Here is a 16,884-nt window from a genome sequence, read left to right as displayed (position 1 = left end):
GTTGTTAGCTAATAGGCAATAAAGAGTGCATATTTTCTGAAGAATTCTTATTCTCCCGGCCACGTATAATCCCACCCATTATTAATTGTGAGGATATATATATATATATATATATATATATATATATATATATATATATATATATATATATATAGTGGTGGTAGGATGTCAAACCAGCCGACCGGGAGCAGAAGAGGTACCTTTGGACATTTTAATTTCCACTCTCCTCAAATAGGTGTGATGGCTTCCATTACAGAATATACGCGTTTCAATTCCATAGAGCGAATACAATGAAATACAGTGTGAAGAGGTGTGCCACTGCACTTTCTCACATTTAAGACCAAATAACATGTCTTACATTTCCTCGAATATATATCTTTTATATATCAAACTATTCAGAAAGATGTGCGTTACAAAAAGGACATATTTTTGAAAAAACGATTTTTAAAAAGGTTTTTGACTTCTTATTTCAAACGCTCGAGTGGGGGGGGGGGGGGGGGCGCCCACGTTTTTGCCCCTGTTCGGAAATATCGTTGATCCGGGGCTGCGAAGGGAATGCCATACGACCGCGCTGTTGTTCTCGATAGACATAATGACATGACGGATAAGGTTCAAATGGTTCTGAGCAGTATGGGACTTAACTTCTGAGGTCATCAGTCCCCTAGAAATTAGAACTGCTTAAACATAACTAACCTAAGGACATCACATACATAAATCCATGCCCGAGGCAGGATTCGAACCTGTGACCGTAGCGGTCGCGCGGTTCCAGAATGTAGCGCCTAGAACCGCTCCGTCACCCCGGTCGGCATGGATGAGGTGAGCAACAATCTGCGACTGTTTACTAATGACACAGTAGTGTACGAGGAACTGTCGTCGTTGAGTGGCTGTAGGAACATAGAGGATAACGTAGATAGAATTTCTATTTCGTGTCATGATGGGCAGCTTGTTCTAAATACAGTTACGTTGATTACTAACCATTTGCGGACCGCAACGGTACCGCTATGGAAGCGACTATATTGTCGGGCCAGCCTACGAACGCACAGATGTTTCCACTTTCTGTCGCGTGTATCTGCGGCGTAGGTGCGGATGCTCCCTTCTGTGACTGAATGGTGCTGACATCTGTTGCGAACATCTGGATCTACTTGCCTTTTCAAGAGACATGTACACATTCGATCCATCGGAACTAAATTCGATACTTGCGCTTTTGTTTGGTGAGAATGATGCGTTAGAATGGTTTGAGTGGCAATCAATTTAGGCAAATACTGCTAAATTAAGACTCAGCTATGGCATATGGTAGTGATTTCAATGACCACGAAGACTGCAAAGTATTACCACGAGAAAAGGAAGATTCATTGAATGACGTTGAAATTCTTCACGAACCGCGCTCTTCACAGGCGAGAAAGTAGGAAAAAGTCGGGCACAGTGAGGACAGATGTCTGGCAAACGGAGTGTTTACACCCCAGATTTACGGTTTTTCTAACGTTAATTCTAGAGTGAATCCTTAATGTGTACTAAGTAAGGAACCTAGTGAAAGTGAATGTTTTGAGCTTTTATTTGACACGCAATTCATAGCATAGCCAGTGAAACTAACAGCTTTTACGAACTAGTGAATGAACGATGTGAAGGATCTTCCAGGGACATAGTGGACAGATACAAATGCAGACGAGATATATCAGGAAGAGGAACAGAAACTAGATACTTTTGGCCCTGGAGTTTCTGGCACTGTTTTAACTACTCTGTTGAAATCTTACCCCAACAAAAAATTTCACGCTTCCACGTAATGCTTATCAAGTAATGAAATGCAATGAAATGAACTGAAGAGAAAATAGTAAGCCAATAACGTTTTTATTTCGAAAACTTATGTAATTCAACAATCCCAAAACAGCTCAGTCCAGAAAAGCAGGTGAGTATACAATAACTTGGTCTTCAAAGGGTTACATATCTGGGTGTAACGTTACAAACCATTTAAAGGGCAAGTGCTTGTAAAGTTGGTTGCAGGAAAGACGAATGGTCGACTTCGATGTATTGGGAGAATTCTAGGAAATGAGAACTCTAGGACAGTGCAACTCATCTATAAAGGAGTCTGCACGTAGAATACTAGTGTGATCTGTTCTTGAGTACCGTCCGAACGTTTGGGATTCCCGCCAGGTCGGATCGTAGGAAGACGTCGAAGCACTTCAGAGGAATGCTCCTAGACATGTCACCGGCAGGTTTGATCAACACTCGAATATTACAGCTATGCTTTGTGAAGTCAAACGGGATTTCCTGGAAGGGAGTTGACCTTTTCGCGAAACACTCACGAGAAATTCTTGAGCTCCAGCATTTGAGGTTGACTGAAGAACGACTCTACTGTTGGCAACGTACATTTCACGTAAGGATCATGAAGACAAGATAAGAGAAATTAGAACTCATACGGAAGCACATTTGCGAGCGAGACCATGGGATGGTTTGCAGAGCACCTACGTAGATACGGATGTAGAAGGTTCACAGGAACATAGTCCTTCTTGTCGGATCTAAGGAAGATTTATTTTTTATATCTGTTGACAGTAATAGACAGCATCCTTATCACAAAATACGATGGATAAATAAAGCATAGGCGAATGTGATGAAGTGCAGTAGGCATGAGAGCAACGATGCACTGAACATCAGAATCGGGAATGATGCAGTAATAGAAATGAAAGAATTCTGTCATCCAGCAAGCATGGTTGCACAGAATGGCTGAAGCAAGGATGATACCAGAAGTAGATTGCCACCGATAACGAAGGCCATTTTCAATTCTCTGGTAGTATCAGTTATTGATGTGGAAATTAGGAAAAACTTCCTGTATGAAAATGAAATGGGAACCAACAGAAATATGGGGAAGAAGAAACTGCAGATGTTTGAATTGAGATACTCTATATTTGGTGGTACTCTCGAAGAACGCTAAACATTAAATGACCTGGTAATGTATGAATGAAGGAGTACTAAAAAGAACAGCTGAAAGTAAGACACCCGTGGAAGATCTTTACCAAAAGAAGGGGCAGCTTATTGGGATATCCGAGATTATTCAGGCCAATGGCTCGGTCATGGGCTAGCGTCATGGACTTCCCTAAACAAGATAAAACACGCATTTAGAACAGGATTGAGTGGAATTGAGTACCTCCAGAATATCATACAGGTGACGCACCGAATCAGAAAGCTCCTAATGAACATGATGCGTTTGAACTTTCGAGCAATCGTGGTAAAAAGTTTTCTTGTGGTCCCAAAATTTCATGGTTGTAATGTAGTTGTAGTGTTAGTTGTAAAATTTTGCAAATCCGAAATAGCAATGTGACGTCACCGTGGAGAGGAAGGACACCAAATGCCAAATGCCCAGAAACTAAGCCACCCCCTAGATGCATTTCTTGTAGAAGATGTTTGGAGATACAAGATAAATTTGCAGAACGTGTATGCTGTTACTTCAGGCAGCAAAGTTGTGTTCTTTGCAGAAAAACTCTGTGTTGGTTATTTCGCCAATGTCGGGTAGGCATGACGGTCAGATGGGAGCTGTTAAAAAATGCCGTCGGAGCATGCCTTTCCCGCATTTTGTTTGCTATTAACACTGTTTAGCGAGATCACCTGTGAATTGTTATATTCACTTTCACAAGACTATAACTGCTGTATCTAGCGGATCCGACAATTACGATGGAATAACGATGATTTACTTAGCAGAGCGGCGCTGTGTGCACTGTGCAACACCAGGAATGGAGCACTACAAGCTCACTACAGCTCTCGTCAGTGAACTGCAACCAGCAACCACCAGCAAGTCGCTTGTATCTGAACTGCCGCAGCATTCGACAGACAGTTCGTCTGTGTGTGGAGTGAGAACAGCATTCACATGCAACATTGGGAGTTTCATCAGTTCCTCGCAAGATGAAGACAGCGATGTCTGCCTGTGATAGAAACTCACATAAAGACGGGGACGGAAGTCCAAGTTGCCAACTACAACTGCTTTCATTAGAACGGATCGACGACAGATGTTGGCAGGGCCAATTACGTTTGAACATCGCTGTAAGATCGCCAACTCCAGTTGCCAGTCCTCCAGATGGTGGAAGCTAAGGGGGCATCAACTGACGCAGCTCATGGCCAGATGAACTTTATTGCTGCCCAGCATCCACCCAGAGAAACCTGAAATCAGCGGACTACACCACACTGATGTCTCTCCCTGGCAGGGCTTCCTCTGTGAAGATTTCAGTGCTAAGCACTAAGTGCTACGACTTGGTACTCTAGTCTTTACAACACTAGCAGGCCAGGAAGCACCAGGGGTGTACTGTCATCTGTTTCGATTGTGTTCGAACTTTATGACAACGCCACTATGGCAGCGTGGCATGAGTATGTGCGGCATCGGCTATGATGCATGCTATCAGGAGCTGAATGACTTCTTGCAAGAAATGTTGGACCTGAAGGTGCTGGGAGCATACACAGCACTACATAACGTCTCTAATGAAATACTACAAGTAGTCACAAATACGAACCCTAGGCCTGCGCAAAAAGGGCCTCAAGACAGATTACGGACACTGCAGCAACACCTGTTGCAAGCAATCACAGAGAAGTAGCAGGTATTTCATATGTGGCAGATGACACAAAACCCTAACGCTTACTAAATCTCCTGCAATGGGAAATCAAGGCGGCAGATCACTGCACCTAATCGCGAGGAGATTGAATGTCTGCACTATGCACTAAATATGTCACTGCTTGGAAAGAGATTTGGCGTTACAATGAGACATACAGGATACCTGCGATCCAGATGATCTGACAGGCAGACGTGTTCGCTTAGAACTTAATCTCAATGGAACAACCCTCTGACCCTTTGCACATAGCACTGGTCAACGAGAAGTTCCCATTGTATCTGATGACATGGGCTGAGGATGACCGTATCGATCTCATCGCAGCAGAAGAGGTCAAACAGCTGTTCCACGGGTCAATAGTCAACGCTCATAATGCTGGAGGGGCCGACCTGGTGAGAAATCAGAGGCTCAGACAACTTCTGCACGTCGATGAAATATGTACCTGAAAGCCTGTGAATATGCAGAGGTCGTATCAATTCCAAAACTAGGGGAGGATCCAGTTTTTGCAAAAGCTACTGCCCTGTCAGCCTGCTTCTGGGGCATTCCAGAATTTTGGAGTGGCTATACCTAAAGCGGCTGCAGCAACTCGTCCAGTACTAGCAGCTCCTCCCCTATTAGTAGTTCAGATTTCAGTTCTGTCATCCTATGACGCACCAGCTGGGCGGGTGCGACCTTCAGAGATCGCCATGGAGGAACACTACAGGGCAATACGACTCGACGTCTCCGACCCTTTGATGCTGTGTGGCACGAAGGCTTCCTCTACAGACTTCTGGTTCCCAGAGCCACAGTATTACACATCCAGATTCTCCAAACATAACCGCAGAGGTGGTTCTCCTGTGTTCGTGCTGAATTTGGACTGTCTACACGTCGGAACATCCGCATCAGAGTCCTGCGGGGCTTTGTACTAGGACCAGTGTTATATGCCCTCATTACGTGTGGCCTTGCACAGGTCAGAAACACCCAGCTGGCCATATGTTGCGATGACTTGCTGTTCCTGAGTAAGAGCAGAGACCCGATCGTAAACCCACGATTAACGTTCGTCTCACGATTTAGAAGACTCTTCTGCTACTCACTGATTATGCAGATATTATCTGGGGTAACGGCACAGAATAGCGTGTCCAAAACTGGGCTCTTGCACTGGCGCTGTACTACCGTCAAACTATCCAACGTCGCTGGTTCACCAGATGACATGCATTCCATACCTTTTACTCACTTCTACACAATGTCGCGAGCCTTCTTCGAGAAGAAAGAAAATTACCAAAACAGATACGGCTGGACGCTTGGGCACAAAGATAACCAGAGCATCAGTACCCACTGGCCAGATCTGTTGCGCATGTAAAATGTCAGGAAGTAACTGACGGAACAAAAGTAACTGAAAGACTTATCCTCCACCACATCATGGCAGAAACTATAATCCAGGAAAGATATCTTGGCTGTCTGGAGGGTGATACGAAGTTCAATTTGTACCTGTATGATTTCATCTCTCTTGCCTCCAGTCGACGGTCGATCTTGGATGTGGTCACACTGTGTCTGTTTTTGGGAACGATCTGAACCTGAATTGTCAGCCTTTGACAACCTTGTTTGTCATAAAGTGTCATCGACAGAACAGTGAAATTTCGTTCACTCAGCTAGCGGGACTAGCACAATGTTTTGTTACAGTGCAGTTGTTGAGTTCTCTGAACTGGGCTGCACTGATCTTACATTGAGGACGAGGGATTTGAACTTGCGATGTGCCTGTGGTTGGAGAACTATTTCATGGACTGCAATGGCAATTGCAGGACACGGAAGGGAAAGATCAACCACAGATCCAATTACTTCCTGCAGCTGTTTCGTGGACTGCCATCCCACCAGCGTCCGCAGCCTCAGACGAAAATTCTGCACGGTGGGTAGCTTATCAGTGTCGTCTTCGTCTTTGCTTTTCGGCGTTTCAGATAATTTCATATGAGCAGCAGAATCCATTATTTTTGTTCTGGTCGTCTTCTGATATTTCGTGTTTGCTACGTAAGCTGATGTCATCAGCCGATCATAGTGCTTTACCTTTCACTAAAATTTACGATTTTTGACGGCATAGTTTACTAAGAAAATGCATGTAGTCATCGCTGAATTAGAATTCCTTCAGCGTCGAAGATTCGGAATCAGTCTTACAGCACATGGACAGCATACTTAACTCGATGAAGCTACCGTTGTCAATTTGAGAATGCCAAGCCTCAATGCAGTCAATCATACATCGACGGAAAAAATCACAATACCAAAAAATAATTGAAGTAGAGTAATAACATTTCGGGAATACATGCGTCTAGATTTCATATTTAAGTGTGTAAGTCGCAAGATCACAGATTAATCCAAGCGCGTGATAACCCATTGCAAATGTGAAATGCTGATACATTAATAACCGCCGTAACCGCCAGAGTATTGAATGCAAGCGTGCAAATGTGCATGCATTGTGTTGTACAGGTGCCGGATGTCAGTTTGTGGGATGGAGTTCCATGCCTTCTTCACTTGCTTGGTCAATACAGCATCTGTTAATGCTGTTTGTGGATGACTCTGGGGTTGTCGTCTGATGATGTGCCCTATGTGATCGACTGGTAATAGATCTGGCGATTGAGCAAGCCGAGGCAACATTTTGACACTCTGTAGAGCAAGTCGAGTTAAAAACAGCGTATGTGGGCAGGCATGATCCTGTTGGAAAACATCCACTGGAATGCTGTTCATGAATGGCGGCACGACAAGTCAAATCACCAGACTGGCGACAGATTTGCAGTCACGGTGCCTGGGGTAGTGACGAGAATGCTCTTGCTGTCGTACGAAACCGCACCATAACTCCAGGTATAGGACCAGTGTGTCTGGCACGCAGATAGACTGGTTGCAGGATCGTAGCCTCCTTATAACTAACGCACGGCCATCACTGACACTGAGGCAGAACCAACTTTTATCAGACAACACAACTGGCTTTCACCCTGCCCTCCAGTGAGTTCTCGTTTGACACCAATAATGTCGCAAATCACAGAGGTTTGTGATCAGTGGAATGAACGCTGCAGGTCATCTGGCTGAGGGCTGTCCTTGAAGTAACCAATTTGTAACAGCTGTATCGTTACGGTGCCAACAGCTCCTCAAATTGCTGCTGCAGATGCAGTACTATGAGCCAGAGCCATACCCGAACACGATGGTAATCCCTCTCGGTAGATGCACGTGGCCGTCTGGAGCTGTCTTCTTGTGACTGTACATGGATTTCACCAGAGGGACAAACCAGAAATCAGATAGACCATATATTGATTGATCGGAGACGCGGATCAGACATGATGGATGTTAGCAGCCAACGTGGAGCTCACTGCAATTCAGACCACCACCTAGTTAGAATTAAATACAGACAAAGGATCTCACTATTGAGTAAACAAAAAGGCCACAACCAAAAGAGGTTTGACATTAAGAAACTGAAGTTAGAAGAAATTCGGAGAGCATATCAGACGAAAATAGAAGAGGGGATTAAGAATGATACCGAAATGTCAAATGAACATATAGAAGTAATGTGGAAACGATGTAAGACTGCAATCCTCGAAGCAGCTGGAGAGGTTTTGGGACATGAACGGGCTCAAAGGAAGGAAGATTGGCTTGACAAAGAATGTACGAGAAGAATTGAGGATCGTAATACAGCACGAATGAAATTATTGCGGAGAAGAACTCGAGGAAATCTGAATGAATGTAATGGAAAGCACCGGGTAGCGAAGAGGGTCTGCAGACAGAAGAAAAGAGCACTAGAAAAGAAAAAAAACTGAAAGAAATTAAACAGCTAGGAGAAGAGAAGCAAATTCGTGAAATGTATAAAAAGATTAAAGAAGGAAATACCGGGTTCCAAGTCAGAACAAGTAGGAACAAAGGAGGGGGTTTGATATGGGAGAGTAATAAAATACTTGACAGGTGGGCAGAATACTTCCAAGAATTACTGAACCCAGAAGCAGAAGGGTTAGAACGAGAGGAACTGAAGGAACTAACTTACTATGGACCAGAGGTTTTGACACCAGAACCTACACTGGGGTAAGTGATGCAAGCCATTAAGACCTAAAAAAAACAATAAAGCGCCTGGAGAAGATCAGATCCAGGCCGAAGTTCTCAAATATGGTGCGGAAACGCTGTGGAAAACAATTCATAAAATAATACTGAATATCTGGCAAGGGGAGTGCATGCCAAAGGAGTGGAAAACAGCTATAATGAGTCCCGTGCATAAAAAAGGAGATAAATTAAACTGCCAAAACTATGGAGGAATCTCCCTACTAAACACCACATATAAAGTTTTCTCGAAGATTCTAACCAACAGGCTTACTCCATATCTGGAAGAGAGAGTTGGAGAGTATCAGAGTGGCTTTAGAAGAAATAGGTCAACTACTGACCAAATATTCACATTGCACATACTACTTGAAAAATGTAACGAACATCAAATTAACATACACCAGTTTTATATCGGCTTTAAACAAGCCTGTGATAGCATCTCAAGAGTGGCATTGCGGAATGTAGTGGAAGAGGCTGGAATACCTAAGAAGCTCATTAAACTTTCTATGATGACCGTGAGCGAAACTAACTGTAAAGTAAAATTACAGGGCGAAATCTCCAGAGAACGGGAAGTGAAGAAAGGACTTAGACAGGGTGACAATATCTCCTCATTGCTATTCAACCTTTGCCTAGAAAAAGGTCATAAGTCAGATAGAGTTAAATAAAGGAGGAACCTTCTTAAATCGTTCACTACAGTACCTACCCTACGCCGACGATGTGACATTACTCGAACGAAACACTGCTGTGCTAGGCGAAGCCTATCAAAAACTGGAGAAAGGTGCAAGAGAACTTGGCTTGGCAGTCAATGTCGAAAAGACCAAGTATATGGCAATGACCAACCTACAAAACCTACCAAATCTCAGGATAGCCGACAGGGAGTTTGAAAGGGAGAGAGACTTCAAGTACCTTGGGTCAACTATCACTGAGACAAATGACATTGTCAGAGAGGTGAAAGCCAGAACAGCAGCAGGTAACAGATGCTACTTTGCCGCATTACCCATGCTTAGGAGTTCTCTTCTATCACGAAAATTCTAAGTCCTCATTTACAAAACAGTAATAAGACAAGTTGTTATGTATGGTGCCGAAACGTGGACCATGGCTGTAAATGAGGAAAGGATCCTTAGCATTGGGGAGACAAAGGTGCTACGTAAAATATGTGACCCAATATATGATCAAGAAGGTTGGCACATTCGTATGAATGCAGAACTACAACACCTTTTTGAAGAACCTGACATTGTCACTACCATTAAATTAAGAAGACTGTGGTGGGCAGGGCACGTGGTCAGAATGGAAGAAGACAGAGCATGTAAGAGGATTTTTGATGGCAAGGGTGGACGTAGACAGCGGAGTGGACGCCCCAGAAAGAGATGGGTGGATGGAGTTGAAGACATGAAAAAGTTGGGTGTCAGGGTATGGATATGGAAAGCATGGCAGGATATTGTGATGCAGGCTAAGGCCCCTCAAAGGCTGTAGAGCCGAAGAGTAAGTAAGTACATTCTTATGAAGACCGTCGCCAGCAGACATGTTCGGTGGTTACATTCTTGCCAAATCTTTCTGCAATATTGCAAAAGGAACTTCCACCTTCTTGTAGCCCTATTACACAGCCTCATCCAAACTCAGTGAGGTGTTGATAATGGTGTCTTTGTCACCTTAAAGGCATTCTTGACTAACATCAACTGACCATGTCCAGTCTCATAGGTAACTACCGCTCACGACCTTTACAACGTGTATTTAAAGAAAACTTGATTTATATCCTTATAGCGACCCTACTAGCGCCACTCTTATGCGACTGGCTTGACATCTGAATAGCCTTCACCTTTCAGATGTAGAAACACGCCAACCATCTTTTGTTTACGTTCCATAACTTCTTCATGGTGCTGCGATTTTCTTTCCGTCAGTGCATGTGGAACCACTAACACAAGATACAGCAGTTCGTTTGGATTCAGGTAGCAATGTGAGACCAGCAGCTCTGAAACTGTCTAACCCGAGTTTAGCTCTGGTTCGGGTACGTAAGATACCCATGGCAACCTAATGAAACCCTCAAGTCAAAGGAGTCCCACACTCAGAGAATGGGGGTAGAGGGAGAAGGTGCAGGAATTCCACATCACCGTTTGGGCAAGGACTTAATGGAGATTGTAGGCGATTGCCTTCCTCCTACCTGTTAAGAAGCGTTAAGTGTGTGTATATGTGCTGTGTGGGTGACTGTGGTGTGTGCCGGTACAGTGTTGGGTTGGGTCTGTGTTCTTATGGATGAAGGGAAAGGAGGGGGTGAACATCGAGCTCGGTTCATAGAGTACTCCTCTCGAACTTCACCAATGAGGCTGCCGAGCGTAACGTCCCTATCCGATGGACGGATCACCATCAAAGGTATCACGTACCCTGGCTTGAAGACATACTCCACAGAGGTTTTGAATTTAATCCTGGATATGGTGCAAATATTGATGATCACGAATTTTATGTCACCGTATCTCCTCCCCTTGCTGACCAAATACTGGCAGTGAAAATCCCCCCCGCCAGAATTCGACCTGGCGACCTCCAAATCGAGTGCCACCACATAAACGTCTCTTAGCGACCTCGGCTAATTTTTTGTTCTGTTTTTATTTGCTTTTGTTGTTTATGATTTTCTACCTTAGGACCGTTATGATCATTTCCCAACTGGACATGAGACGCATTTTAAAAGGACAATAAGTGTTATCATAACCGTAACGAGAGAGACTGTCACCACAACTGAGAAGAACGCAGTACCTGGTTCAGATACACGATACAGAGGTGGGTGAATCTCCTAGGCAGCTCACCAACAGCGATGCTGAACTCAGCGCAACATGCCTTCACTTAATCGTTTCACCTTACTGGTCAACACACAATGCTGGCTGTACAGTTTTGGGACTACACAGCGCGGAAGTTTATAAATTCTTTCAGAGTCTACTAACACGGTAGAGTTCTTGAAAATAATCTTAGTTATTGAACATCCCAATGTGAATAACATCAAAAAGAATCACCACCTAGTAACCTATCACATAATCATAAAAATTATAGCAATCGAAAAACTCAAGGATGATAAGGTGTTTCCAAAAGGACTGATGACCCTTGTAGTCTGGTCCCTTCAATCCCACAAACTAACCAACCTGTTTCCAAAGCGGCGTGGCTGTATAAAGGTGCTTTATTCGAAACCACGGGCTTCACTTCAGCACAGTCGTATCTTCAGGTTTATTTGCCAAGAATACAAATCACTGTGTGAAACTTTTTGAAATGATAGAAATAGAGAACCATAGTGTCCACATTCAGGAAATAGCGATGACAAGTACTCAAAATGGTTGTATTTTCATAATGTAGATGGACAATTATGGAGTCCCAACATTGGGGAAGTTATCCGCGTTAGGAGTCAAACCATATTAGTGGGCTGTCATAATATGTATGAGTATACCAAAAAGAAGCTTGTCAAAAGGTACAAAATATGGCTGCTGAATGAGACAGGTTGGGAAAAAACAGATAATGAATGTTACTTATAATCCGACTTTATTACAAAAATGTTTTTTCGCTTGACCGGTTTCGGTTCCTCTGGAACCATCTTCAGATCTGCAATTTCGGTTACAGGAGTAACCCGTTTACACTCAGCAACCTTCACATGCTGCGTCACATTCAGTGTGACGCAGTATGTGAATGTTGCTGAATTACAAAGATAATGAATGGTACACTAGCGTGAACGGGGATAAAATGCCTGAAAATTAACTAACGTCAAGGGAAAATAATATAATTACTATGGAAATATCATCCAAAAAATAATAGTTTAGTATGAAACTGCAACGTCGAGAGTGGAAGAAATCTGAAAAACAGCTTACCGGATAACATCCCCTGGGATACATTACAGGATGCACTAGACACCATCTGTAGAAAACCATCTGAAATCCCGTGTTATATGCGTGCTTCACATAGGATTTCAAGTTTTACTTACATTAGTTTTATACAACTCGTGTCTGCTGGCTAGGCTATTTTTCAGTTTTTTTTTCCATTCTTGACGTTTCGGCTCCATAATAGAGTATTATTTTTTAAATGATACTGCGTTTGTAATTACAGCACTTTCCCCAGGAAGAGGAAATTAATGTTTAAAATCCCATCGGCAACGAGATCATTAGAGACGGAGCACATCCTGGGATGAACTGCTTTAGAAAAATCACGGAAAACCTAAATCAAGATGGCCGCACGCAGATCTTAATCGTCGTCCTGCCGAATGCGAGTCCGTTGTAATAACCACTGGGCCACCTCGCCTGATTAGTACTTTCCCTAAGCGTTTGTTAGTTTTTAGGCATTTTATCCCTTTCACATTAGTGTCCTATTCATTATTTATTTTTCTCCGCTTTTTTCTAGCCCTGACTCATTCAGAAACGATGCTTTGTACATTTTGATAAGCATCTTTTCAGTGTGCTCAATTTTATTAAGACAGCCCAGCAATGTGGTTTGACTCTTAACGTGGATAACTTCCCGAATGCTGGGACTCCCTAACTGTCCATCTACATTATGAAAATACAACCACTGTGAGTGCTTGTCTCCTTTTCTTGCTGAATGCATATTCTGTATTTCTACCCCTTCAAAAAATTTCACACGGTGATTTCTATTCTTGACACATAAACCAGAAAATGCGCCAATACTGAAGTGAAACCGTAGTTTCGAATCAAGCTCTTTCATACGGCTATGCAGCTGCAGGAACCACCCCATCATTCGTGAGTTTTTCATTGATATAATTTTTTATGATGATCTTAAGGTTATTGAATATTGAGTGTTTTTTATTGTTATTCACAATGTCTCTGAGGTGTGGTTGCCCTCCCCAGGAAGTTTTTTTATGATATTCCACTGCCCTTGTTTTACTTCATTTTTTTCACTCTGTCCACAAATTTCTTGTCCAAATTTCTCCTCATGTTTCCTTACTGCATTCTCTGTGACTCTATTGAACAACACGAGCGGATAGGCTGTAACCCTGTTTCAGTTCGTTCTCAATTACTGCTTCCATTGCATATCCTTCGACTCTAAGAACTACGTCTTTTCATGCAAGTCTCAGATAACCTTTCGCTCCGAGTATTTTATCCTTGCTATCTTAATTCAGAAAAGGTATTCCAATCAACATTATCCTTCATTTCATTATTCAACGCATTTTCATGCAAGTCTCGGATAACCTTTCGCTCCGAGTGTTTTATCGTTGCTATCTTAATTCAAAAAGGGTTTTCCAATCAACATTATCCTTCATTTCATTATTCAACGCATTTTTTAATAGTTTATCGAACTTATGGAGTCAAGATGGAGCAAAAATGTGATGCAGCAATGTCCACAGTCCAGAAATGTTGCGAACACAGTAAATTGTGGAATGCTGAAACTAGACTGTTAACACGTTATTGAAAGGAGGTAGTCGCAACCCGAAATTCCTGTTTTAAACTGAATGAAGTTTCGCTTTTTAGTTAGAAATAAACCGATATTTGGGGATATATCTGGATGGAGGAAAGCTGTACAACAAACGATGGAGAATGTTTAGTAGTCTTTTTCTTCTTTTTGTTGTGCCTGTCTTGACTCAACATCTCCGCTATACAGCGAGAAGCAATCTATCTTTTCCATTATTTTTTCAAAGTTGTACAACACTTATATTTCTAAAGTCTTTGAGTAAGCACCTAAGCTGATGTACAAAGAAGCCACAATTGCAACAACAACGAAAAAGTAAGATTACCTTTGAATTATGTAAAGTTTCGTCACGCCTTACGTACCTCCAGCCAGTTTATGTGCAACTGTAGCTGCTTTAAAACAGCAATTTAAGCTTATTCAGACGCTCCCAAGGACCCAGTACATTGCCCAAATAAAGATATCCGGTACTTACTGGAAAACATCAGCAGAAGAATTATTGGTGATACTATACTTAGAATTCACGCAGTTGACTTACCGACGGGAAGAATGGACTCGAGAAGTCGGCTCAGAGAAGGTAAAATTTATAAAGAAAACGGAAAAGGTTTTAAATAATAACTGATAGGTAATGATAAATTGATGACGAGTGGAATAGGGTTGGACGGCTCACTTCGTGGTACAAAAGGTTCCCTCCGCTTGTGGCGGAGAATGACGTAGACGGAGGAGTATGTGCTATCCTAAATGGATTATCAATGCATATAACAGGATCTAGCAACAACAACATTCGAATCTTCAGACAGGAGGATTATGACCAATGGAATTGCGACGCTGAAGATCCAAATGTAGAGGATAATTTGAAAGCAAATACAGCTCTGAATTATTGCAGTCAGCACTTGGTGTGGAGAATATGACGTACTCATGATGTAGCAAGAGTCTGGGTTGCTGAGTTCCTGAAGAGTACCAGAGTTTCCGACTGGCAAAGCAGAACTGAGGAACAAATTCCTTGGTAGCGCGATGTATCACAGATCTGTGTTGCGAGAGCACAGATTACAAATCCTCGAGTTGAAGTCTGCCTGTTGTTCCTTTGTACAACTATTGATTTAGCGCTCCCTCCGAGCAGAGGACAATAGGACGGCGACTTCTATTGTTCAGCCAATAGCAACGGTTATTTGTACCAATACACTAAGTCACTAGCCAATTACTTGTACTCCACACGAATCTCTGATGGAGTACACACTACTTTTGTATGCAGACATGCCTACTATAAGTGCAATAATCGGTCCGGTAAATAATGAAATTTAGTCACTTCCGAATTAATATCGTTAAGGCTCAGGATTCTTACTTATCAGACAAGCTGTGAAATGTTATTAAACTTTCGACTTCTTCTTTCTGTTCTTCCTCTCCCTCGTCGCACATTTCTGAGGTACAGCATCTTTCTTTATTTAAAAAGGAAAACAATCACAGTGGCATTTGCATCGCTAATCTGCTGCTTTTTTGGTCAGTCGCATCTATTTCACCTTATTTCGCATAGTTTTTGCATATATTTATTCTGCACTGACGAAGCAGCTCCTCTTCACGATGTAATCATCGGGTCTACGCAGAGCTTGGATGTACCCTCTCAGTCTAGATTCAGTAGATTCTCCGTACTGGGTGCTATTTTAAAATTACCTATAAGTGGTCGTCCTTACACATATACACGTAGGCTCTGCAAAACGTTGTGAAGTTCGTGACAGAGGGTACCTGCCATTGTCCCATGTTCCACAGTTGGAAAAATAACTGCTTGTAAGCCTCCAAGTGGGCTATTGTCTGTCTAATTTTGTCTGCTCAATTTATACTGAACAGATACGCAGAGGTATGTTGAATACTAGTAGTTCTGTAGTTTAGTTTGGCAACGGCCTTGCCGCAGTGGATACACCAGTTCCAGTCAGATCGCCGAAGTTAAGCGCTGTCGGGCGTGGCCGGCACTTGGATGGGTGACCATCCGGGCCGTCATGTGCTGTTGCCAGTTTTATGGGTGCACTCAGCCTCGTGATGCTAATTGAGGAGCTACTCGACCGAATAGTAGCGGCTCCGGTCAAAGAAAACCATCGTAAAGACCGGGAAAGCGGTGTGCTGACCACACGCCCCTCCTATCCGCATCCTCAGCTGAGGATGACACGGCGCTCGGATGGCCCCGATGGGCCACTTGTAGCCTGATGGCTGAGGGCTTTTCTGCAGTTTAGTTTCGTAACGTACAAATGAATCGTATCCTGCTATTTCCTATACCTATAAATTAGCCTATTTGATCGTACCACTTATCTTTACACATTGGTACTCTCAAGTATTTATGACTTTACCGACTCTAGTTGTGTCCCACCTGGCCTGTAGTCAACGGATACCATTATTTTACATTTAGCGAAGTGCACAACTTTGCACTTATGTTCATTGGGAGCTAGTTGACAGTTTTTGCACCAAGCTTACATTTTGACGTGGTCTAACTGAATATTGCCGTAATTTTTTCGTGATGCATTTTCCTCGTGGACGAGTGCTTCATCTGGGAGAAGTATGTAACTACAGCTAATACTGTCATATAAGTCATCAGCGTATAGCGTGAACGGTAGTTGTCCTATTACGCAGGGGAACAGCAGATAATACACTGCCTGATAAAACAGTGGAGCTTCCAGAAGATATGGTCAGATGTAACTTCGTACACGCACACGCCCTCGCCGGGTATGTGTATGACTAGAGTGACAGACGGAACGGGCACCACAGAGCGTCAGTACTGTTCGCGTTTAGTGCGGTTACCATACATGGTAAGATGTATAACGCGCATGAACTCCATCAGATTTTGTGTGATCGCTATGAAGGACACTTGAAATGCCGTGACAGCATT

The 16,884-nt window shown here is 43.0% G+C and overlaps 1 pseudogene; it reads left to right on the top strand.

Moving 5' to 3' along the window:
* The first annotated feature begins 15,899 nt into the window (after positions 1-15,899).
* On the top strand, positions 15,900-16,017 carry LOC126413546 (5S ribosomal RNA; annotated as a pseudogene).
* The last annotated feature ends 867 nt before the right edge of the window (positions 16,018-16,884 follow it).

The sequence above is a fragment of the Schistocerca serialis genome, chromosome 7 (assembly GCF_023864345.2).
Source record: "Schistocerca serialis cubense isolate TAMUIC-IGC-003099 chromosome 7, iqSchSeri2.2, whole genome shotgun sequence".
Lineage (NCBI taxonomy): Eukaryota > Metazoa > Arthropoda > Insecta > Orthoptera > Acrididae > Schistocerca > Schistocerca serialis.
Note: the sequence above shows the minus strand (reverse complement) of the source record. Positions and strands in the feature narration are given on the sequence as shown.